At 39.5% G+C, this 24,015-nt stretch overlaps 1 protein-coding gene across 1 annotated transcript in view; it reads left to right on the top strand.

The window, feature by feature from the left end:
• LOC140205542 (serine/threonine-protein kinase BRSK2) overlaps window positions 1-24,015 on the top strand; it is a 1,025,607-nt gene that overhangs the window by 643,665 nt on the left and 357,927 nt on the right. The gene's annotated exons all lie outside the window — the stretch shown is intronic.

The raw sequence follows: 24,015 nt of genomic DNA on the forward strand, positions 1-24,015 counted from the left end.
ATCCAGAATAATTTGGGCATTTTCATGTAAGTAATATGATAATAAATTACCAGAAAAGAACACAGAATTACGTAGCCTTCTATTATTTGTTTGACAGTTATTTCTTTAAGCCATTCAAGAAGCCTTACCCAATGTTTAAATGTGTATTCTTCACAGTTTACGAACTTTTATTAGCAATTCAATAAATAAACTTTGAGCAACATTGAAATAATGAAGCAATGATCGTACAATGTTTTAAGAAAGGAGTAATACAGTAAAGATAGTACTGTAAGAAATTAGTCATTATAAATACGCAGTGACAGATTAGTGAATTTATCAAATTCCAAGATGAAACTGCAGCTGTGGTCACTTCTTTATGGCTGAAAGTTATTCTGTATTAGAACTTTTTTGCTATTTTATTGTGGCTGGTATGACCAGTGTTTTCAGGGCAGACTGGCAGCAATATATAAATTAAAATCACATGCAGGGCTTGCGGTTTTCACAAGTGGTAATCTGTGACAAATTAACAGAACAATCCCTACATGTTTAAAATAAAAACAAATAACAAGGGAAATGCACATTTGAACTACAACAAGATATCATCTATACAGAGAGAAACAGTTTGGAGCTTATCTTGCATCAGAACTCTAAATTGCTAGCAACAAAATGAGTTTTAAAAAGGAGGGTGAAGGCTGAGCAGTGTCATCAGTGACCCCACCACACAGCCCATGCTCTCTTCTCACTGCTGCCATTGGGAAGGAGGTACAGGATCAGTAGGACCCACACCAACAGGTTTTTACCTTTCAGCCGTCAGGATCCTGAACCAGAAAGATAACTTCACTCACCTCAACACTGAACTGATTCCACAAACTATGGACTCACTTTGAAGGATTCCATTATTTATGTTCCCAGTATTATTATTATTGTTGCATTTGCACAGTCTTTTTTTGCACATTGGTTGTTTGTCAGTCTGTGTATGTGGTTTTTCATTTATTCTATTGTATTTCTTTGTTCTACTGTGAATGCCTGCAAGATAATGGATTTCAGAATAGTACATGGTGCTATATATGTACCTCGATAATAAATTTATTATAAACTTTGAAGAACTGAGATCCAAACAGAAGGTCTGTGATAAGGAAGCATGCAGGAGAAATAAAATAGATTGTGCTACAAAGCGGAAGAGTGTGATTATGAAACAATTGTGAAGAAACTGATCAAATTGGAGCAGTTGTAAATGGAAGTAGTATAATCCTGCTTAACCAACAAAAAAAAATATAAATTCCAGAATAAAATGGAGTTTAATATTTTAAGACAATGGAAATCTCACTCACTTTTCAATGTTAGAATTCCATATTAGAGGATGCAGAGATGACTTTAAAGTTACAATTAAAGGATGCATAGGTGGAATAGTGTACCGTGTTGGAGGCATCTAATGCTAAATAAAATAATTAATAAAAGAAAGCAACAGTAAAGCAATGCTTCCTTTCATTACCAGAAGCAGAATGTTAAATGTTTAGTGCTTTGAAGTCACCACTTGGATGAGCATCAAACAAACCTAAAAGGAGGAGCTGAATTGATTGGCATTTCTTCAATGAAATAAATCATCTTCACTTTGAGTTGTTTGCAAAAGGCTGCCAAGATTGTTGAGTAGAAGGTAGGCCTTTGGATAATAAGGTGCTGAAGGCTTCAACGAGTCAAAGATAACCTGCATGATGAGAACAGGTTTGAGTCCTTTGCAAACACCAGAGCTGCACGCACTCACTTGTTCATTTGTTGACTCGTATCCTGCCGGCTACTGACTTCTGACTTTATTACTGTCGTGTGTTTCAGACTGTTTGGCTTTATGTATCCTGCAACTCAGAAAGGTAGTTGCATGCACAGTGTCAGTGATGTATTGAAACAAATCAAGCTCGGTATATGCTGTAGTCTTATTTTCATACTGTAAGTTTTACCTCCTCAAAATGCAAGTATTGAGATAAGAGAAATAATTGTTCATAGGAAATTCAACTGTTCATTTTATGATTTAAAATAAAAGATAATGTAATTTGTAAGTGAATTTATTCATCAAAGGTAATGTGAAACTGATTATGATGCAAATATATTCAAATATAGGCACAATTACTTGAGGTTAATTAGGCAGCAGGTTAAACAGGGCAGTCTATCAACCATTAAGACAATGTCACTTTGGTATTTTTAACTAAATGAAGATCTGGAAAAATATTAATGTTCTAATAACGTATTCTGTGGAAAAAGGCTTTGAAGTTTATCTGACACATAGATATGATGAGACTTCAATCTTGCTGCAGAACTTTGATGCAACTCATCAACTAATGAGATCCTGTTCAGTAGATGAATAGAACTGTGCAGTATTGTTATCCTCTCAGCTCAGTACACTATTGAATTGCAATTCTTGTTTTATTTGACCACAACCTACCAATGTTGCCAGCTGAACTTTCTGAGGTTAGGCTCCATAGTTTCTTGCTGCACTCCATCAACACAAAACAAAAAGCGAACACTGAACGCTGTCCTGTAGTTGTGGATCAATACAATGTGTTTGTAGTAGGTATTCTAAGGCTTCCACAATGGAAGATTCAGGCCTGTGGTGGGGAGTAGGTATTTTTTGCCTCGAAATCCCTTGTCAATTGATTTATGGTGGATTGAGTCAGGGGAATCAAAAGGGTGAGATATGCAATCGTGAAAGGATGGGGGTGTAGCGGGTAGAAGAGAGAATGGGTTGAGAATGAGGACCAGAACCGCACAGAGTAGTCCAAATGTGGACAAACCAATGTCTTATTCGGGTGCAACATGACTTCTTGACTTGAATATTCAATGCCCTGAGCAATGAATGAAGGTGTATGTCATACACCTTCTTTCCCACCGTTTCAACTTTCAGGGAGCTATGGATTTCCACCCCAAGATCCCTCTATACATCAGTGCTGTTAAGGTTCTTACTAATTACCGTTTACTTTTCTCCTAGTCTTGACTTCCTAAACTATCCTCTTCAACCTTTTATTCTCCTGTCCTTCCCTCATCCTCACACAGCAATGTTTTGATCAGCTCATGCCTTTCAGAAACTGTGTCCTCAGCAAGCTCTTGACCCATGCCAGCTCCTTAAATCTTTCTTCTCATATAATGTCGAACAATATTGAACCTGCCTTCAAAAGGAAATCTGTTCTCTACTCTTGACACAGACATCACCTTCTGCAGCAGCTGCTCGCAATAAGCTAAGTAGACTCCTACTTCAGAATTCCTTCTTTCAGTGTCCCCACTTTCTTTGATGCACATTCTCTAATACTCCATGTTACACGCTGGGAAAGATTTCACTGCAAATGTAATGGTATTTCTGCAGAAGCAGTATTTGAGTTATAGTAGAGATAATGGGTGCTTTGGAATGTGAGCTGGGTCTTTTGTTCGGCGGGAGACGAAGAGAGAAGACGCTGGAGAGAACTAGCCATTGGATACGACGTGGTGGGGGTCCATGATTTGATAGAGCCAGGTGCCAAGATCGACTGAGGATTGTTGAATATGAATTCTGGGAAGAATTGAGCTCCAATTTGTGCACGTTTGACTGTTTAATTATAATGGGACCTTTCTGTTCTTTTTCTTTCTTTACTAACCCTTTAGTTAAGTTCAGATTCATAAATATAATTCCTTAATCGTATGCAGTGTGCTGTCTGTTGTTTTTTGGCACTAAGTTGTAATGGTGGTAAACTACACAGCATCCACACAAACTGGGGTTTAGGGTGGGAGAGCAGTCTCAATCTCACAGGTTTGGCGGGACCAGAGCGTATCTTCCCTAGACTTACGCAGCCAAGGAAACTAGCGGGGTTTCATCCATCTTTCATAACACGTCTGTAGATCCTTATGTCTCTGAAGCTTCTTGCAATTATCTTCTTCCTTAAATACACCGTTTGAATGTCAGGTTTAGTCATAGTAATTATAGTTGATAGTAGAGGCAATCCTGGGTAGAAAGCTTAGAAAAATTCTCCTTTTTGCCTTATACATCAGAAACTGGTGTGTACTAGGGGATGACCTGAATAAAATGCAAAGGTTAACAAAAAAAAAACAAGAAAGCATTTGATTTACAGAAATTTAATCAGTCCAGCTTCATTTTACCATTATTCTTTTGAATGTGGAGTTATAGCAAGATTTTGGAGATTTTACAGAGATATGTAAACAGTGTGACAATTTAATATGCCATGTTGTCAAGGACAACATATATCACAAATAAATCAAACTGAGGTATTCATCAACTTGAATGTCATAACTTAAAGTACACCATTAATTAAAAGGGTCAAAGGTTCATGTATTATCTAAGTATGTGTGCAGTATACAGCTCTGGAGACTTTCCTTCTCCAGATAGTCATAAAGCCAAGAAAAACCATGGAAGTCAGTTCAGTGAGAAACAGCAAACCCACCCCCCTGCACAAAAAAGAACAGCACACAATAATCAACCCCCCTTCCCTTGCATAAAACACAAGGAGAACATCAGCCTCACACAAAAAACTAACAAAGAAATGCAGCATGAAATCAACCCCCATATACCCCTTCCCCCGCACAAAACGCCACAAGAACATCACAAAAATTTTAAATAAACACTAGAGAGTGAAATGGATGAAGCCACAAGCTGCTGCTTATTTCTGAGAACAAAAATTAAATTTTTCTCCACAGTGGGGATATCTTTCCCTGCCAGTTAACTGGTTAAGGTTCTTATTAAGTTTTAATTATTACAGAGAATGTAGCCTCTGGTAGTTGCTGCACCATACATTAGATAAACTGCAGATATATTCTGTATTGCCAGTGCATTTGTTAATAATTTATATTGTTTCCATAAATATTATGTATCGGATTTAATGGAATAAATTACACATAGCAACATTATTAGGAAGATTTAATTTATAAATCTGAGTGTGTACACGGCTGACATCAAATAAAGATGTCAGGTCTGATTTTAGCACTTAAAAATAGAAGTTCGAACTTGCCTCTACCAGTTGTGCTGATTTTCATGAGAAATTTTAACTTCTTGTTTTGAGCAGATAAAATGGGTGGCTTCTTGAAAGCATGGAGCCTTTCTTTATGTTTGCACACAGGGCACAGATTATGTAATTGGGACAGTGCAATCTTAAGTGAAGATCACTTATCAGGCCAACTTATAGCTAAGAAGTGTCCAATATTAAGAGATCTTGAAGGGGTTAAACGTTCCCCTGTTGGCTAGAAGAAGAAAAATTATACCTCCAGGCCCTGCAAAGAAACACTGGAGGTTTCCAAGCTGTCCTTCCAGAGTCACAGTTAACACTGGAACAAAGCTGTAAATTGTACAGTGATTGAGAGCCTCTTTCCCCTTTTGGGGGTGATGTCAGACTATAATGACTATTTCATTCAACACAAATTCACCACTAGTGGAAAACACAAATTCAACACATAAGTAATAGCCTTTTGATATAAATGCACACCTAAAGCATAATCGCATTTGCCCCTGAGGTGGCTTTCTTCATAAATGGTGTATATCAGGACACTTATGCATACAGACCAATAAAAGATTCTCTTCTGCAGTCCCTCTGATTCCACACCAGTTCTGTGGTTTCTGAAGTGGCCGACCATACCAGGGTGAGAATGACACATTTTGCAGCAGGTAATGTGAGAAGTGCATGGTGGGCAGGCAGGTGGGTAGTAGGAAGGAGATGTCATGATTCCTTTGGGTTATGTGCTTCTGATGCTTGAAATAGAGGTTCTTAATGCCTCGCCCAATGTTCCTTCTCCGCTTCATCCAGCTGTGGAATTCTCATAAGTTGATGAGGATGTTGCAATTTCAAAGAAATTTTGACAAAACCCTTGAATCCTTTCTTCTGTCCCCCGGTGATCTTTATCCATGATTGAGCTTGGAATAAACCATCTGTTTTTGGAGTCCAATGTCAAGCATGTGAACAGAGTTGATGAGTAAAGGTTTAACCCTTGTTCCTTGAAAAGTGCAATGATTATATATTTATTTATTTATTGACGCTGGGCAGCAATCCTCCAATTTATTTCCAGCCTAATCACAGGACAATTTACAAGGACCAATTAACCGACCAACCAATATGTCTTTGGACTGTGAGAGAAAACCAGAGCACCTGGAAGAAACCCACGTGGTCACGGAGAACGTACAAACTTCTTACATCTGGTTTCAATGAGAGCGTTATTTAAGATCTTTGGATTTTAAATTGAATTGAATTAAATTAACTTTATTTCTTACATCCTTCACATACATGAGGAATAAAAAGCTTCACGTTATGTCTCCATCTAAATATGCAAAAAAAACCCGAAAAACAGCAAGAGGTTCCATACCTACTTTGTGACTCCCGCTCAAAGTAAGAATATACTGTGTGCATATCTTTACAAGTAAAGTAAGGGCCAAATGGCTTCTAGATATAAACATTTGGTGACACTAGGTTCTTGGTGGGTTGGTCTCATTTGAACTGGACCCGTGAAACTACAAACGTATATAACATAAAAAGATACTTTCTTTATACATTTCACAATTTGTTTTAACATCTTCATAGAGAATAAATACTCAGATTAGGAAGTTTAATTTCACAGTTGTTCTGTCATAATTCTCTGAGACAGAATACAACCAGAATGAAGACTCATTCTTCACTCTGAAGATGACTCCTTTTCCGCACTTTAAACTCACTGCAGCTCGGCTGGTGGTGGGAACATATGCCTGAGCTGTGCAGTACCAAGAATTTCTCTGTTCAGTCACTTGACACGAAGGGGGTGACTGATCTCAGCCACATGAGAGATTTGGCTTCCTTCTGATTCCACGTGTGGGACTGGGGAAATCTCAGTTGGGATCCCGCTCCTGCATTCTGCAGGCTGAAAATTGCTAGATGGTATGCCTGAGAGCATTGTGAAACAGCAGGGTTTCACACTCACTATTCAAAAGCCTGCTAAAAGTCATTGCCTTGCACCAAGAAAGATAGGGAAGTATAGGCCTCAAGTAACTAGCACATGACAATTACCATCAATAATTTTTATAGATATCTCAGAACACCTTCACCCTCTCTACCATCCAGGGCCCTAAACAGTCCTTCCAGGTGAGGTGACACTTCACCTGTCAGTTTGTTGGGGTCATTTACGATGTTCGATGCTCCCAGTGTGGCCTCCTATATATTGGTGAGACCCGACGTAGATTGGGAGACCACTTTGCCGAGCATCTACGCTCCGTCCACCAGAGCAAGTGGGACCTCCCAGTGGCCACCCATTTTAATTCCACTTTCCATTCCCATTCTGATATGACCATTCATGGCCTCCTCCACTGTTGTGAGGCCACACTTAGGTTGAAGGAGCAACACCTTGTATTCAGTTTGGGTAGCCTCCAACCTGATGGTATGAACATTGATTACTCAAACTTGCGGTAGTGCTCCCTTTCCCTTTCCCTTCATCTTCACAAAATTTGACTCCCAGGGATGTGGGACTGAAAAGAGTGAAGGCAGTGCAAAGACAGGGAATGTGCAATAACCATAGAGTTTAAGTCTAACAATCAGGAAAGCCATGTTTATAGTGAAAGGGCAGAAGGAAAAATACTTTAAATTTCAATGCATATAGCTTCATTGGTCAGGCAGATGAACTGAGGTTGTGGATTGCCTCTATGGACTGGGATATTGTGGCCATAACAGAAACATGGCCGAGAGAAGGACAGAACAGGCATCTCGATGTTCCAGAATACCAGTGCTTTAGACATAACAGAAGACAAAGCAGAGTGGAGGGGATTTTGCCTTTTTGATAAGGGACAGCATTACAGCAATGGGATCATCTAAAGCAGCTATTAAATGATCTCTCAAAAGCTTAGAAATAATTCCTGCAATTACTGCTCTGCCATTCTCTCTGGAGTCCCTTTCAATCCTCTTTGGTCAGCTACTCTGTCATGATTCTATGTTACCTTTAGACCACGAGACCATAACATAGAAGCAGAATTAGGCCATCAGCCCATCAAGTCTGCTCCACCATTCCATCATGACTGATTTATTATCCCTCTTAACCCCACTCTCCTGACTAATCATGAACCCATCAACCTCTGTTTTAAATATATCAGATGACTTGTACTCAACAGTCATCTGTAGCATTGAATTCCACATTTTCATCATCCTCTGGCTAAAGAAATTTCTCCTCATCTCTGTTGTAAATGGACATTCCTCTCTTTGAATGCTGTGCCCTCTCTCCTAGACTCCTCCATTATAAGGAGCATCCTCTCCACATTCACTCTGTCTTGGCCTTTAAATATTTGATAGATTTCAGAGAGATTCCCCCCCTCATTCTTCTCAAAGGCTCATCATATGTTAACCCTTTCATTCCTAGAATCACCCTTGTGAACCTCCTCTGGACCCTCTCCAATGCCAGCACATCCTTTCTTAGATAAGGGCCCAAAACTGCTCACTATACTCCAAGTGCGATCTGGCCTATGCCTTATACACCCTGACTTTATATTCTAGTCCTCTTGAAATGAATTCTAAAACTGCATTTGCCTTCCTTACCACCGACTCAACCTTCATGTTATCTCTCAGGGTTTCCTGCATGAGGACTCACAAATCCCTTTGCACCTTGGATTTTTGAATTTTCTCCCTGTTTAGAAAACTGTGTATGCCTTTTTCCCACTACCAAAGTGCATGGCCATACACTTCCCTACACTATATTCCATCTGCTACTTCTTTGCCTATTCTCCTAATCTGTCTAAGACCTTCTGCAGGCTTCCTGCTTCCTCAACACTACCTGGTCCTCCACCTATTTTCATATTGTCTGCAAACTTGGCCACAATGCTATCAATTCCATCATCCAAATCACTAGCATATAATGCGGTCCCAACATAGATTTTCATATTATGTACAACCACCTGGACATACTATGCTATAGAATTTCAGATCCAGATTGCTCTACACAAGACTGGGATAGCTGATCATGCAGCCAACTTAAAATGCCTTTCCAAGGATGCAGCAACTTCCAAGCAATTTAGAAAATGTTTTGATAACCATTGCGTGTCAAAAGTTGATAGGGTGGTTAAGAAGGCATATGGAGCGCTGGCCTTCATTAGTTGGGAGAATGCATTCAAGAACTGCAAGGTAATGTTGCAGCTTGATGAAACTCTGGTTGGTCCACACTAGGAGTGGTATGTTCAGTTTTGGTCATCTCATCTTAGGAAGGACGTGGAAACTTTAGAGAGGGTGCAGAGGAGATTTGCCAGGATGATACTGTGATGGTATTGGGATCCCTGTCTGCAAACCCCTCAACTCAAAAGAAGATTTTAAACTCTATCCAATATAGATATCTATGGAAACCCACACTATATGGAGGTTATACTCTTCAAGGACTCTTCAAGGACGATCTTAGTTCCCCATTTACTCTCTGCAGTGAGGTTTAGCTGCCAATGTCCACTGCTTTAGTGGAGGGTCCCTTCTCCCTAACAAGGAAATAGTTCAAATACAGTTTGTTTTATTTTTAATGATACATGTTTAAATTTAGACAAATAATTCTTAGCACACATTTAACACTCATAGAGGATTTCGGATTTTTTAAAAGATTTACAAACTACTAAGGATTTCCAAACCCAGGTACAACGCTTATGAGCTGGAAGAACATACCAACAAGTTGCAGATGAACAAGTCATCCATCGCAGAAACTGAAGGAATTCTAGTTCTGATGTCACCTCATCTTACTGTCATTCTCCTTGTCACTTCCAACAATCCCCAGTGATTCTGCTGACATCATCTGCATGTGATATTTTCTAGATACCTTTGCTGGGATAAATGGTGGATGCATTGAATGCACTGCCACATGTGGTGGTAGTGGATTACACAATGGGGACATTTAATAGAGAATTAGATAGAGACGTGAGTGACAGAAAAATGGGGGGCTAAGCAGAAAAGAAGTGTTTGGTTGAGCTTGGAGTATGTTAAAAGGTCAGCACAATATTGTGGGCTGAAGGGCCTGTACTGTACTGTGTGTTTAACTAATTGTTTGTACTTTGATATGCCCCCAGTAAATATGCTGCCTGTGAAGATCGTTACAAAGTGAGTTCCACTGTTTTAGGATTGACATCTTCTGTTGATACTAAGACAGCATCTAGAGTATGGTGTGTAATTCTGATTGCCGTACTACAGGGAGGATGTGGTTAAGTTTGCAAGGATGCAGAGAAGATTCACTAGGATGTTGTAGAATGTCGGGGGTGGGGGAGGGTTGAGTTAAAAGATAAGATTATATAGGTGTAAGGGGTTTCTTCTTTTATGTTACTGCGTATGTTAATCAAAATGGCTAGCACTTTGCTTGGGTTATAACAGATAATAGAGAAATTGAACCAATGAGTGTCCATGTTATTCTTTCTTGGGGCGATATGCTGTCTCATATGGCCGGGAACCAGGGGGTTTTGGCGGGGAGTTGAAGGAGAGACTGGGAGGACGATGGATGTGCAGGAAATCTCAGGTTGATCGCTCCGGGTGGTCCCGGGCTGTGAGTCGACGGGCTCAGAGTGGTCCCGAAGAGGTCCCCGAGCTTCAACGTGTGCACGAAGAAATTGAATTTTGATAAGTCTGGCGCCTTTTCCATTCCTTTTTTTTGTATTGAACTTCTATTAATCTCATAGGCTGATAGATATTACTATCTATAAAATGTAACTGGTAAAATGTACATTGTGTGCTGGCTGATGATTGATGTTTGAAACTGAATCAGGTGGCAGTTGTACAGCAACCGACACAACCCGGAGACAAGGCGGGCAATGGACGGGGTTTCCCCTAGATAAACACGAGCCAATATAGCTGAGCATTACATAGGCTTGAACTGTTTTACCCAGAGAGACGGAGACCTATGAGTGGCTTGTAAAAGTTTATAAAACGCCACCCTGGGGAAAATAGGTGTCAAACGCCAGAGGGCATGGGTTTAAAGTGAAGGGAAAAGAACCTGAGAGGCAAGTGTTTTAGACAGAGGATGGGGTGTGTATGGAATGAGCTGTCAGAGGGAGTGGTAGAAATGTGTGCAATTACCAAGTTTAAGATACAGTACATTTGGACAGGGACGTGGATAGGAACAGATCTGAGGGATATGGGTGAAATAGGACTAGTTCAGGAACACAGCTTGGTCAGTCTGAGCAAGTTGGACCGAAGGGCTTGTTTCCGTGCTAGAATGGTGCTCAGTTCAAACCTTGGTGAGGTCCTGAATTGTACTTCTCTTTGGCAGCACAGACATAATATCAGCTCTTGATTCTGTTCTTGCGTTTGATCCCTTCAAAAATATCATTCCGTTGCTCCTTCAAGTATCACAGTCAGGTTGACTGCAGTAGAATGAATGAATTCAGGCAATGGCACTGAAATGCAGAAATCTATATGGATGGACACAGACCTACTTTAATTTCATGAGCTGGTAACCCTTTTCTTTATTTGAATCCATGAGCATTGGGAGGCCATAGGACTGTAGCCCATCTGACTGAAGCCAGTTATGCAATGGACTGAAAGGAAGCCTACTATATATTGAAGTGGAGAGCTCAATCTTGTTGCCAATTGCCCTCATAAAGAAAATATAATGGAATTGACAGCCGTGCTATAGAGAATGTAAATGTCCCAGTTCACGTTCATGGTAGGGAATATCATTAAGCAAAGAATAGAAGTCAGAAATTCTGATTTGCTCTGCAGATTTTTTCTATTTGCATGTCAAGCATTTAGGAAGCTTCCACTGTGAAATTCCAAATGTGTGGGGCGATGTGGGAGAAAAGAAAAATGTTGTTGAAGAGCAGTAGGAAAAACTTCCTGCCAAGACTATATGGAAAATTACACCCAAGTACGGTTAGTGCCTGATTTGTGTCCTGGAAATTGGAAAATGCAGTAGGAGCATTGATATTTGCATGTAATAGAACAGCTCTAAAGTTTTGCTCTAGCCTTTAAAGCTGATGTCAGAGACATTACTGACCATCTCTAATATAGTTTAGTTGGAAAGTTTGGCCTCATTGTACAGGTGTCAGATTATTGCCAGAGACAGGTCTCTGGCCGTGTGAATACAGTTCACAGCATTAAAAGAGATCCTAATCTAACTGCAGAACAAATGCTCTTTAGTCCACCTTCAAATACATGCTCCGAAATTTGGTTGTACCAACAGCGACTGATAACAGTTAAAATACAATTTTTAGAAGTGGACAGGCAGATTTCAAGAAGTTCCTTGACTTTGTTCTACTTGATAAGTGTTCAGAATCTGAGTCAGATTTGCTATCACTAACATTTGAACACTAACATTTGAACTGAAATTTGTCACTTTGCAGCAGCAGTACAGTGCAAAGATATAAAATCTATAAATTACGAAAAAAATAAATAAATCAGACATAAAGAGGAATGTTGTACAGTAAGTGAGTTAAAATATAAATATTTTAACAACAATGCCTTAACAAAAGTGGATGGATCTCCCTTAAAGACATTATTTCTCAATACCACATAGTTTATTGAGTACTCTTTAAGCACAGACATTGTGTTATGTGGATAAATCCCTACCAGGATCAGATATATTTGTTTAATTTGCTTAAGACTCTAGGCTCTCTCATATTGAAAATGTGTATACATGCCATGCCAAATGCCTTTTCACATTACTGGCCCCAATATGCGTGAAGACTCTCTAAACAAATATCCCATGTAAATTGACCCAAAAATACTATGTAATTGACCAATTTTCTGCCGAGAAGAATGGATGATGTGTAATATGGAGAAAAGGGAGATGCATGGTGAAGATGAGGGGAGTAAGAAAAGATCAGACTGAGCAAAAGGGGAGGGAAATACGAGGGAGAAAATCAGAAGGAACAAGGTGGGAGTAAAGAGGCGAACGAGGGACAGAGGAATCCTTGAAGGGTTGAAGAGGGAAAATGTTGCTGGAGAAAGGCAATTGATCTGGGAGAAGAAATTAGAAAGAGAGAAAATGTGAAAAGATGTGAAGTAGATGAGATGAGAGTGTGGAAGTGTAGAGGGGACAACCTAGCTGGAGATAGATCAGCTGGTTGAGTGATGTCTCAACAGCAACCTTGCACTCACCATCAGCCAGAGCAAGGAATTGATTGTGGGCGTTAGGAAGGGGAGGTTGAGAGGATGCATACCAGTCCTTACTGAGGGGTCAGTGTGGTAAGGGTAAACAACTTTATGTTAACCTATTGGAGCAGCTACCCTGGGTCCAACGCCATACTAGTGATTATATTTCATGAGGCGTTTCAGGACATTTTTGCCAAAGACTCCAGCATTTTTTTACAGATGTACGGTGGAGAGCATTCTGACTGGCTACGTTGCTGCTGGTCATGGTGGCGCTGACATACAGGATCGGAAAGGGCTGCAGGGAGTTGTACACTCAGAAACTTCCCTGATGGGCAGAAACCTCCCCACCACTGCAGAAATCTTCAAAGGTCAGTGCCTCACGAAAGCGGTGTCGGTCATTAAGGACCCTCACCAACCAGGGCGTGTCCTTTTCTCATGGGCGGAGGACGTACAGGAGCCTCAAGACCCACATCAGCATTTTAGGAACAGCTTCCTCCCATCCGCCTTCATATTTCTCAACAGTCCATGAACACTACCTCACTATTACTCTTTTGTACTATTTATTTATTGTAGCTCAGAGTGACTTTTACGTCTTGCACTGTACTGCTGCCACAAAGCAACAAATTCCATGACATGGGTCAGTAATATTGTCCAATTCCAATTCTGAAATGGTGTACATACCTCAATATTCTGACATTATCTCTGTACTCCTCATGTGCAGATTGATTTGCATTTGAAGTGCATATGTGTAGAAATACAATTTGTTAAAAATGTAATTCCCTGCCTATATTACAAACCCTTTTGTCTTCTTCGCTGTGCTGCCTGCGTGTGTAGCCTGGAATCAGTTTAGACAATGTGGTCACCTTATAAATTATCTTTAATAAACAGACTTGCTTATAACATTTGTCTTCACAAGATGTATTTAGAATCACTCTGCAATACCGACTCTATAATTTGATAGAGGCATATTTTCATTCTACGAGATGTTGATGAATTTTGCCTTGCAAATGAGAGGTTCTAACAAAAGGGCCTGATGTATTCTTATCTTGTGGAGAAAATGTCATTTGCCTGGATCTTTGCAGCAACTAATCTTTGCCTTGTATATAGGGTCAGACTATTATCATGCAGCTTGAAGAGAAATCACAAGCAAGTCCAAAACCTGGAGATAAGAAATATATACTGCTGAGTTTATAATGATCAGAATTAGAGATGACATAAATTTAATAAGTGTCAACATTGTCGGGTTCTGCTGGAACTGCTTGGCATTATCTGTGTGGCAAAATATTCCTAGCCAAAGAAAATGCTGTATTGCCGCGTGTATTCATTGACTAAGACTGAAATGCAAAATGTACAAACAAATGGTAACAGGTATAAAAAATAAGCAAGTGATGCTAGGTTAGGCTCTGATGCAACTGTGCTTTAAATGCAAAATAGCCTCTTGTAATCATGACTGAAAGGAGTGACTTATAACAGTCTGTCCTGGGAAACAATGCTTGCTCATGATTGCATGTCAGTCAGCACCTACAACTACCCATGCAATACCCATTGTTCATGTCAGCTTTAAAATCTCATTGGAATACATTGCCAAGCTGGGACTGTTTAAAAAAAAGCACACAAATGTGTTATTGTTTCTTTTCTCCTAACTGGTACGAATGATTTCCACCTGGCACCATGTAATTACAGTATTAATCTTCAAAGAATATCGACTCAGATTCTTCCAGAATTGTTACTTTAAAAGTGGAGAGTTTTGGTAATTAGGCAAAATCACAATGCGTATCACATTTCCACTTGATAACTGTGGTTTAATAATAGTGTGAATGTGTTACTTTTGATTTTGTATCTATTTTTCAATAAAATTATCAATAGGAGGAATGCTGAACATATAATTTTATAATCTGTGTGCGTGTATATAATAGTCTAATAGAAGATGTATAATATATTTTGGCCAATCTCCTTTCTTGTCGAATCTCACGCTTCTTTCCTGATTTTACCAGATTGGATCTGCTTTTAAGCTAATGGCAAAATGGAAGGCAAGACTACTTCATTTCAGTAACACAATTATTAATCTTTGAAGTTATCTTAATCAATGAGTTAATTTTGATATTTTCCATTAGAATATTTAAAATAATGTGAATTGATTATCTGAAACTAACAAGTCCTTATTTGCGTCACTGTCTTTGTCTTTGCTGCTGGGGAGGTCTGCCATGCCTTTAACAGTCAGTGCTGGGGAATCCCACATACTTTATCCTGGGGAGGAGATATTTCAGGCTGAAAAAGTAAAAAAGTCATTATGTCTGTAATTATTAGAGAGCACATAATGAATTTTAAAATGTTGAAGTATTATTATCTTTGGATCCCAAGGTAACTATGTACAAAGTACTTCTGAGAATGACCAAATATTGATGGACATTTTTCTATTTCAGATTGTGTAAAATGTGACCTTTTTAATGAAGGCAGATTCACCAGTAAAGTACATCAAACGGCATAACTATATATGCGAATATTAATTAAATGCAGCTATGTCTTCATAGCTGAGAAGACATTAAATGTGGATGGTCATAATTAGTCTTTCTGTTTTGTTGATCTCTCCAGGTGTGAAGGAGTAAGGGCCAATTAATAGATTTTGTTTTAATAATTACTGGTGATGGACGTAAGTGAAATTATTCCTCAGCACATACATCAGGGTTATTAACATGCCATGATCTTGAGGTATTATGGAAATAATTGAGCTGCATTCTAAGCAATTGTGCTGCCAACATGAAGCATTTTGTTTTATATATTTCAAAGCAGAAAAAAAACATCTTTTGCATTGTGACCCAAGCCCTATGCTGTTCTAAAGCTCCAAATCTTTGCTGTTTTTTTTTTACAAGATTTGCAATTAATGTGATTAATTGCGTCTGCAACCATCAAAATTGGTTGCACACACCTCATGTTCCCAGCATGCCTGCCCCATTAGTTATTCAAATAAGAAATTAGAGTTCAGATATTGAACATTTTGGCCAATAAAGTCACTTTGTACATCGATATGTTGCCTTTTACATCTGCACTTATTCATTGAACTCCAGAATGGGGATTATTCATATCAATACCTGAATTTTCCATTTTGTTGTAATGAATAATGTGATTCAGGTTCTTCCAGCACTACTTTCAACAACTAGATTTCTAATCTCTTTTTGTTTTGTGTCAAATTTCAACTTTGGGCTTTTCACAGTATTTTACAATTGGTTAATTTGCATGTATAGTAGACCCAGGATAGGGAAATGTACATGGCACATGGATGTAAGATAAATAGAGGATTATGGGCTGTATAAGATGTTAAATTAATCTAGAAGTAGGTTTATAGAGGTCTGCGCAACACCGTGGGCCAGAAGGACCATTCTGTACTTCTATCTGTTCTGTGCTCCTTCTTCTACTTGAGGGAAAGCGCATTATGAATTGGTGTTGGGTAATGAGTAGAAAGTACAGTAAATGTGGAGGTGAGAGCAGGGATTCTGAGACAAGGGTTTGGCCATCAATTGCCACAGAACATTAAAGTTTGACATTTTTTGGCAGTCCAAAGTTGCTAAAGTGAAGGGACAAGGATGCAATTTACAGGAGATAAACTTGAAATATTGAGGGGACAGATAAATTAAAATTGAGCTGAGGGTGATGAGTTGGTGGTGAGAGGAAGGAAAATTATTGGAGAAATCACAATGGAAGATAAATTCCACTTGTTTAAAAATGTAGAGTGTAATTGAAAGCATTTGGTGCCTTGAAAGTGATGTGGTAAAATTCTTGTCTGTTCTGGAAAGTCCATGGTTTCAATGTCATGAAGCCTAAGCTGTTTCAGGTTGTCACTCTGGTGATAAAAGCAAATCGGTGTGGACCAAGACAATTTGATAAATTGGAATAAAGAGGCAAACTAAGTTCATATGTGTGAAATTTGGACTATATTAAACTATATTAAGAGTATATATTGTATATACTCTATATTAATATGTCATATACATTATATTGTATATTAAGGGTAATAGTTAACTATTATATACAGAAAGACTATATTTATATTGCTTAAAAGTGCAGTAATGTGTGAGGGGGCAGAAAGAAGATCTAAATCAGGAAATGATGTCTGTGTCTGTGGACAGCAGAAGAAGGTCTGAACAGAAACCCATATGCATTGCCTTGTCAGGGTATGTGTAAAAGAATAAATATTCAAAACGTTCTTTCAAGTATTTACACTGAATGCATCCGATTCTGATTCTGATTCATATTTGTTTATCACACGTACATTGAAACATGTAGTACAGTGAAATGCACTGTTTGCAAGAGCAACCAACACACCCAGAGATGGACTAGGGGTAGCACCAACATTCATGCCCACGCAATGTTCAGCCGAACACAACCCCACAACACAAGCAGCCCCACAACAACGAAACAAAACAAGACAACAGCAAAACAAGTCCATTTCCCATTCTCCCATTCACCACTCACACACACAGACAGGCCCCCAACCCAGAACAAGCTGTCTCAAGGCCTCCTGTCCTTGGCTCTGGACCTCCAAGCTCACAGACATCGGGTCCCAACCCTCCTGTCCCTGGCCAGGACTCGTAGACTGGAAGACATTGGGCCACTGACCTCCAGATTAGAAGAACCAGAGGCTTTGACCTTCCACCATACATGCTACCCTTGGCCTTCAAACATAGAGTTTCTACCTCTGACCCAACCTGTGCTCTGGACTTCACTGACCTCTGGGTATCCACTAGAGAACTCGCTGATCACAGGTTTGACTTTTGGGCCTCAACCTGAACTTGCACGGACCTCTGACGCTGGTGATCTAGTGGGTCACCAATGCTCATGGCTCCCGCCCATATGAACCTCTGTCCTGGGACTCATCAACCTGGTGTTCGCTGATGTCCATCCTCAGCATTTGGTCCTCGACTCCAGGAGTCAACAATCATAATCACAATCATGTGCATAAACTATTTGCAGGAATGGATATCTCAAATTTAACAATGAACTTGTTATAAACTAAAGGAATCTTAGACAGGCTAACTGAATTGAAAAAAGACATTTCCAAGGATGGAAAGTACTTAACTAAGAATGCAAAGAGAGTAGGCAGACAGTAATTGACAGGACACCAATAATAATCATAAAAGAGTCATTGAGTATGAGGAAAGCAAGTAGATTAACAACACCAATACAGTGCCATTAATCAAAAAGGGCATCAATTGAATTTAAATTTGCAGTAAGCCCAGAGAATGGTTAAGAACAAAAGAGTTTAAAAAATTAGATTAGATTAGATTATGAGGACACTCAGTCCTCGTTTATTGTCATTTAGAAATGCATACATGCATGCATTAAGAAATGATACAATGTTCCTCTGGAGTGACATCACTAAAAAACAGGACAAACCAAAGACTAACACTGACAAGGTCACATAATTATAACATATAGTTACAGCAGTGCAAAACAATACCATAATTTGATAAAGAGCAGACCATGGGAACGGTTAAAAAAAAGTCTCTAAGTTCCGATCGACTCCCGATAGTCCCTGATAGCAGGCGGCAGAGGGAAGAAACTCTCTCTGCCATAAACCTCCAGCCACCGACAACTGTTGATACATTGCAAGCACCCGACCACAGCTGACACTGAGTCTGTCCGAAAATGTTGAGCCTCCGACCAGCCCTTTGACACCGAGCACCATCTCTGCCAAGCGCTTCGACTCCGTCCCGGCTTGACAGATAACAGATATCATTCACCGGAGTGGCTGCGCAAGCTGCGTCACGCTGCTATCTTCTCCTCCTCCTACTACAACTGATAGTTATTGAGGGAAGTATAACAGCATTTGGGTGATAAGGGTGTGGAGGTAGGAAAATACTAATCTACAATCCTGGTTCCATTTGGTATTAAGTTAGGAACTCAATGGGTTAAATTGATCTGGCTCTAAATGTAAATACATTTTGTTACACAAGGTTGTGCTATATTCACAGGCATTTGTTGCTCTGCTTTATCACTGAACTTCATGTAAAGTCCAACAACAATACACAGACATATAGCAAATCTGCCTTAGCCACATCTGCCAGAAGATCAGAATGTTGATTCATTTGTATGGAGATTCCTGACCTAAGACTTAGATATGAAAGGAAAGGCATTTTATTTTACTGCATTTTAATATTTTCAATTGTTACAGTTTTATGTTAGTACAATTTATTTTTATTAAAAATCACAATTTTAATATTTTCATTAGTAAAAATAATTTTGGTAATTTGAATGTCTTAGGCACTTTAAAATTCTTTTAAAGCCTCACAAGCTTTGATAGAAGGTGAGGCTGCACCTTGTTTTACATTAAGTTTGGCAGGATAATCTGGGGGTGATGCTTCAAGTGTTGTAAGATTAGACCTTGTTCCTTGACTTTAGGATTAAGATGTCCAAGATAATTGGACCTGTGCATTTGCCAAAGACTGGAGAATCTGGGTCAACAACACACATCAAAGTTGCTGGTGAACGCAGCAGGCCAGGCAGCATCTCTTGGAAGAGGTACAGTCGACGTTTCAGGCCGAGACCCTTCGTCAGGACTAACTGAAGGAAGAGTTAGTAAGAGATTTGAAAGTGGGAGGGGGAGGGGGAGGGGGAGGGGGAGATCCAAAATGATAGGAGAAGACAGGAGGGGCAGGGATGGAGCCAAGAGCTGGACAGGTGATTGGCAAAAGGGATATGAGAGGATCATGGGACAGGAGGTCCGGGGAGAAAGACAAGGGCGGGTGGGGAACCAGAGGATGGGCAAGGGGTATATTCAGAGGGACAGAGGGAGAAAAAGGAGAGTGAGAGAAAGAATGTGTGTATAAAAATAAATAACGGATGTGGTACGAGGGGGAGGTGGGGCATTAGCGGAAATTAGAGAAGTCAATGTTCATGCCATCAGGTTGGAGGCTACCCAGACGGAATATAAGGTGTTGTTCCTCCAACCTGAGTGTGGCTTCATCTTTACAGTAGAGGAGGCCGTGGATAGACATACAGTAGAGGAATCTGGGTCAGTTTTCCTTGGAATAGAATGGGTTAAGCGGAGGACACAAGAGACTGCAAATGCTGCAATCAAAATCAAGAAACAAGCCTCTGGACAAACTCAGCAGGCCAGACAGTAACTTTGGGGGCAAAAGTTGATGTTTTGGATTGATTCTCTGCATCAGGACTACAAGGGGAGAGTTGACATTTTGGGTTGGCACCCTGCATCATTCCTGATACAGAGTCTTACCCCGAAACATTGTAAATCCCTTTTCCTCCACAAATCCTGCTTGACCTGCTGCGTTTTGTCAGTCAGTTCTTTTTTTGCTCATGTTTAAGAGGCAGTGTAATTCAGATAGATAAAAAATATGAGAGGTATAGACAAAGTGTATGAGGTGTCCGACTGGTGGAGGAGTGGCATCAGCACTGGTCTTCAAGGCGGAAGGTCCTGAGTTCTAATCCGGCTGGGTCCCAACCTGGGCAGCACCAGCTTCTGCTCTGAAGAAAGGCCTGGCAATCAACTTCTGTATCATGCCACAAAAGCCCTATGGACAACTACACTATCCATGGACTCAGCATGAGTCAATGAAGACTTGACAACCCTCAAAAACACAGACAAGTTAGATAGGAAATTATTCTACACATCAGAGACAGATAAAACTAGAAGATGTAAATTTAGAGTAAGGGGTAAGAGATTTAAAGAGAACCTTTTTCATCCAGAGAATAATGAGTAGCTGTATTACAAATCTGAGGGAGTATTAAAAAAAATGTCTGGATAATCACTTGAATCACTTAGGCATAGAAAGCTATGGGCAAAGTGCTAGAAGATGATATTCATCCAGGTCCTGCTCTCTTCTCACTGCTGCCATCTGGAAGGAGGTACAGGAGCCTTAGGTCCCACACCACTAGTTTCAGGAACAGTTTTTATCCTTTAACCGTCAGGCTGCTGAATCAACATGGATAATTTCAGTCACCTCAGCATTGAACTGATTCCACAGCCAATGGACTCATTTCCAGGGACTTTATAATTTATGAATCAGTATTATTTATTTACTATTGAATTATTATTACTAGTATTTGTTTTTTTTATTTGCACAGTTTGCCTTTTGCACATTGGTTGCTAGTCTGTCTTTGTGTGTAGTTTTTCACTGATTCTATTGTATTTCCTTGTTCTACTGTGAATGCCTGCAAGAAAATGAATTTCAGGGCAGTACATGTTGACATATATGAAATTTGATAATAAATTTACTTTGAACTTCTTTATACAATGTGTCTCCAATAGTTAGTGCATACCTCAGGTGGTGACGAGAGGGCGAACAGGAGTGAGGTATGCCAACTAGTGGAGTGGTGTCACAGTAACAACCTGACACTCAACATCAGTAAGATGAAAGAGCTGATTGTGGACTTCAGAAAGGGTAGAACGAAGGAACACATACCAATCCTCATAGAGGAATCAGAAGTGGAGAGAGCAAGCAGCTTCAAGTTCCTGGCTGTCAAGATCTCTGAGGATCTAACCTGGTACCAACATATCGATGTAGTTATAAAGAAGGCAAGGCAGTGGCTATACTTTATTAGGAGTTTGAAGAGATTTGGCATGTCAACAAATACACTCAAAAACTTCTATAGTTGTACCGTGGAGAGTATTCTGACAGGCTGCATCACTGTCTGGTATGGAGGGGCTACTGCACAGGACCGAAAGAAGCTGCAGAAGGTTGTAAATCTAGTCAGCTCCATCTTGGGTACTAGCCTACAAAGTACCCAGGACACGTTTAGGGAGCAGTGTCTCAGAAAGGCAGCGTCCATTATTAAGGACCTCCAGCACCCAGAGCATGCTCTTTTCTCACTGTTACCATCAGGTAGGAGATACAGAAGCCTGAAGGCACACACTCAGCAATTTAGAAACAGCTTCTTCCCCTCTGCCATCCCATTCCTAACTAGACATTGAAGCTTTGGGCACTACCTCACTTTTTTTAATTACAGAATTTCTGTTTTTGCACATTTTTAAAAATCTATTCAATATATGTAATAGATTTACTTGTTTATTTATTATTATTTTTTCTCTACCTCTGCTAGATTATGTATTGCCTTGAACCGCTGCTGCTAAGTTAACAAATTTCACGTTGCATGCCAGTGATAATAAACCTGATGCTATAAGTCTGTGATGTTAATACGAATGGGGATGAGACTGGAGAGAATGCAGGGATAAGGGCTGGATTAACAGTTGGAACAGCAAGCTGATGATTGCAGCATGATTTGACTTAATACAAAGTGCGGTCAGTCAGCATGAAATGGCTGGACTTTTGTGAGAGCACATCTGGTTCACAAGTATCATCCGTGGAAGCAAATTTGGTTTCCTTAGACAGAGTGGTCTTACGTGACTGTACATTAAAGGCAATATGGTTGCTTATTAACCATACTCTGAAATGGGCTAATTCAAGGCCATGCACAGTGGGCTGGATTGTACCGCTCTCCAGCTGATCGTTCATTCACTCCTGACTTCCTTGTCTGCAGACTGCAACATGTGGATCAGGAACAAGCTGGAGATCAAATGCTCACTTTGTTAGTAATGGCTGTATCGGTAAATGAATTAAAACAGCAGTCTTTGATTGTTAACAGAAAAAACCTCATATCTGTCATCAGCGTATATGGCAATTTGCATTCATGTTGAAGAGAGCCAAGCAGTATTGTGTGGGAAATGACTGTGTGAAAGAAGCATGAGCATTCTGTAGCTCTTTTGTAGCATATAAGATGTTATAGATGCAGCGCTATGTTTGCCATTTTAGCTTTTGCTTGGTCTTTATTTATCCAGGACAAAATAAAATATACTTACGAATACTGTGCAGGGCTCTTTGTTTCCCTTTGTGACTTAAACAGGCACAGAACTGAAATCCACTATGTCTCCTCCCCATCCCCCTATCTAAATCCTATTGTTTGTTCTTCACCAGAAATGACTGGAATATTAATTAAATATGCCATAACATCAACACTTTAAAATTCTAGGAAATTGTAATGAATGAACTGTACTACATACTTACTTTCATTTGTGTTGGTTTGCGAAAATGGAGCTTTTTATCATTTGTGTTTCACTGGAGCTGACATTAGTCTGTTCATCTTGATTATGTGGTTGGAACAATTAAATGATATTTAACTGTTCCTCCAGAGAAGGGACGAGCTAGTGAAGAGGAAGCTGGCTTTCATGTCCAATATTTTGAATACCCTGCAGCATCTAGCATAAGCATGGCGTTGCAGAGATCTGGAATCAGATTGCCTATCTGCCTTCAGCATGGTGTGATGGTTTGATGTAGGATAGAACTGCTTATTAGTATCAAATATGAATATCTATTTGTTATTGGTTGAACAGATTTCTCTCATGTTTCCTGTTTTGTTCATTAACATTAACATGTTCCAAAGAATGACTGAATAGATGTATGAGCTACTGAGGGCTTTGCTTTACAGTGTTTGAGTTATTGGAGCAATATTCCAGTAACTTGTTCTCTGAATTTGGTGTATTTATTTATACAGTGCACAACAGCAGTTCCTTTCTTTTTGAAGTTTGTTATTTCTCTGCAGTTTTCTAAGCATAACCTGAATTTTTTTTAATCACACTCTTAGATAATTTTCTAAAGGAGAATGAAGCAATGTCGGATAAATGCTTCCTGATATATGAATAACATTTCTTGTGATAGGACTCCAAGGCACAGATTAAATCAATGTTTTTAATTCTGTCCTTTACAATAGCGAGCAAATCATTTCAAGGTTGCTGGACTCTGCTGTTTCTGTTGGATAATCACTTAAACTAACATTTCAGTCAGTTGCCTGAACACATCATTCTGCACTTGTGCAAGGCAATCCTTTGCTTCTAGTCTGCAGGTTTAGCTGAGAATGTTGTAAATGAAACTTTTTTAATAATATACCGAATAATGAATGGATTTGAAGATAAATCCAGTATTACATATCTAAAAGCTTCGAATTGCTTCTCTGCCTGTATACTAATGATATGAAATCAGAAGCTGTCCATTCAGTACCTTCATCT

Source organism: Mobula birostris, chromosome 11 (genome assembly GCF_030028105.1).
Source record: "Mobula birostris isolate sMobBir1 chromosome 11, sMobBir1.hap1, whole genome shotgun sequence".
NCBI lineage: Eukaryota > Metazoa > Chordata > Chondrichthyes > Myliobatiformes > Myliobatidae > Mobula > Mobula birostris.